The sequence below is a fragment of the Camelina sativa genome, unplaced genomic scaffold, assembly GCF_000633955.1.
Source record: "Camelina sativa cultivar DH55 unplaced genomic scaffold, Cs unpScaffold00462, whole genome shotgun sequence".
Taxonomy (NCBI): Eukaryota; Viridiplantae; Streptophyta; class Magnoliopsida; order Brassicales; family Brassicaceae; genus Camelina; species Camelina sativa.
In genome coordinates, this window is record NW_010921703.1 from 5,904 (window position 1) to 8,848 (window position 2,945).

The window sequence follows — 2,945 nt, forward strand, 5'->3', positions numbered from 1 at the left end:
TTTTTGCTCTGCGATTTCTCTCTTCTCCTGTTAGTTTCTTTTCTTTCGCCGGAAAGTTCTTCAACTTCCCTCCTCTTCTCACACATATTACTCGAAAGATATGTCTCCTCCGAAATCTTCATCGGGTAAAGCCGCGAAACCTTTGATTTCGGGCGTTTACGGCCCTCACCAGCCATCAATTCTCTTGGCGGAGAATATAGCCGAGATTAGAGGATCGACTGGGATTCCGCCGGAGATCGAGATTAAGTTCCCGGAGGCTCACGAGTCCCCGGAGATATTCTTCTCTGCGTGCGGTTTGTCGTTTCCCCTCCCCGAACTCATCGTAAAGATGATGTTCGAACTGGGCTTCGCTCTCCCCCAGATGTGCCCGAACTTCGTGCGAACCGTCATGTGTCTTCAAACTCTGGGGGAAGAGTTTGACTACAAACTATCCCTGGCCGACTTTCTTCAAGTGTATACGGTGAAGACGGGTCGCACCAAGGGCATGCTTTACGTAAGTCCGCTTTCCGGACTGAAGGTCTTCGACGACCTCCCTGAGAAGGACGAGAAGTGGCGGAAGTCTTACTTTTTCTTCCCGGTCAACGAGCTCACATTTGGCCACCTCGCAAGTTCACACATATCAAAGTGGACTTCGAATATCGGTAGAACGGTGCTCTTAGTTAGGTGTTCTTAATATATTACTTTTCTTTTTATTACTTACTCCTTGTCGTTCCTGTCTCAGATCACTTCAAGCGCGGGTTGCTTTGCCCTACTTTCGCAGAGTTTTTCTCGCGGTTCTGCAGCCATGGTCAGATCGTCTGGGACTCATTCTCGTGCGAGAGGATTAGAGAATCCTCAGCGCGGCTTAGGGGACGTTCTCTCGTTTGCTTCGGCCCCATAAGCACTTCGGAGATGAATTATAGAGAGGAAAGGGCCTGCCGACTCGCTGAGAAGGAGGCGAAGTTGAACATGGCGACAGAGCTCGCCGAGGGCAAAGCTCGCCTTCTTAAGAAGTCTGGTCCTTCTACCACTGAGGTAGACGGGACTTCGGCACCCCTTGCTGGCCCTTCTGAGCCTCTTACGGGGGCTTCCGGGCCCCTGCCCAGTTCGCCCGGACCTGCCCGTAATTGTCATAGCGGACTCTAGTGACGAGTCGCGAGAGGTTATAACTCCCTCCGTCGAGATCAGCTCCCAGCGGGCGGGCTTGTCCAAAAAGAGGAAGGAACCTGAGACTTCCTCGTCTTTTCGTGAGAAGAGCCGAGCTCGGACTGGTTCGTCAGGGGACGAGCGAGGTAAATCCAGCTCGAAAGATAGGGGTCCTTCCTCGGAGAGGAGGTCTAAGGAAGTTCCCTCCACAAAGGAATCCGGGGATTCTTCTGGCAAGCTGCCTACAAAGGAACGTCGTCCCTCCCCCCGAGGTAATGATAACTCGAGGTTGATTTTGTTTTTTGTTGGGTCTCGGGGACCAAATAAAATAACATTGCTCGTTCATTTCAGCTCCCCCTGCATCCCCAGCTGACCTGATGAGGAGCTATACTCGGCCAGGAGTTCGGGTTCCGGTGTTTGCGGACATGTCCGAGCTCAACCGCGCGAACTTCTTCCGCTTCGCAGACAAGATTGGCGAGGTAGTGACACATACTTCCTTAATTTTGTTTTTCCCTTACCTCCTTCGCCGTTTTTAACGAACTGCGCTTTCCCAGCTAATGATCGAGTTCAACTCTTCGTTGGCGTCTTATGAAGATCAGCTGCTTGCCTCTCCTTCATCTTCCGAGGTGAGCCTTCTCCGGGAAAAGATTGCTGACCTGGAAGCCCAAGTGAAGGAGTATGCCAGACTAGAAGCCGAGAACGCTTCTACCGGGCTCGGATGAAGAAAACCGAAGTACAGGTGCTCGACCTCGGAATTGCCAACGAAGACCTCCGAGACAAGCTAAAGAAGGCGGGGGACCTCTACTACGAGGCCGCGGAGGATGCGAAGGCGGCAAAAAATAGGTTGCACGAGGTCGAGCTCCGCAACCAACTACTCGAAGCCGGTAATAGTTGCGAGATTGAGAGGGTGCGGAGGGAAGAAAGGCAAGCAATGAGGCGAACTCTACGTCCATTAGTCGAGGAGGTGAGAGTCACTTTTGAAGAGAGGGAGAAGCTGGCCCCAGCCAAGATCCGAGCCGTTGAGATCAGGGCTAACCGGATGTTGATCGAGGAGATCTCGAGGGGAGAGATCCAAGACATGGAAGCCGAGCTCGGGCTCCTGAAGGCTGACGGGAAGGAGGCCGACGAAAAAGTTTCGAAGGTAACTCTCCGTGACCTCGACCTCTCTCGATTTTCGGACCTTTTGGTGGATACGTCCGATCTCTTGTGCAGCGAACACCCTGCGAGCATTACAATCGACGAGTTCGGCACTATTCTCGGGCAAATGTCGAATCAGGGGATGGACGACTTTCTGGCGAACACCAAGTCGGTAGAGGAGCTTGAAGAGATGGGACTGGCCCTTTATGAAGCGGCATCGGACCCCGCTCCCCATACTCAATAATTTCTATATCGGGGTTGTCTTGGCACGGGTTGCCCCCCTGTTTGTCGTATTTATCTTTAGACTTGTTTTGGAGTGTTTTGGTCAAGGTGACCACTCCGTCTTTAAAATTTTTTTTGCTTTTGTCATGATAAATGCGAACTTCATGTCCACAATCTTTGGTTTGAAAAGATGATACGAGCAGAAATGAACGCGAAGTAAGAACTTCGGTTTAAGAGTTCGTAGAAATGACACCACAACTTTAGTTAGGCTGAGTACGAAGTGAACACCTCGGTTTAGATTAGAATTTTGCGAAACTAAACTCCGACTTTAATAAGTAAAGCTGAGTACGAAGTGAGAACTTCGGTTTAGGTTAGAGTTTCGCAAAACCAAGCTTCGACTTAAAGTAAAGCTGAATACGAAGTAAGAACTTCGGTTTAGACTTGCGAAGTTGAACCTCGGC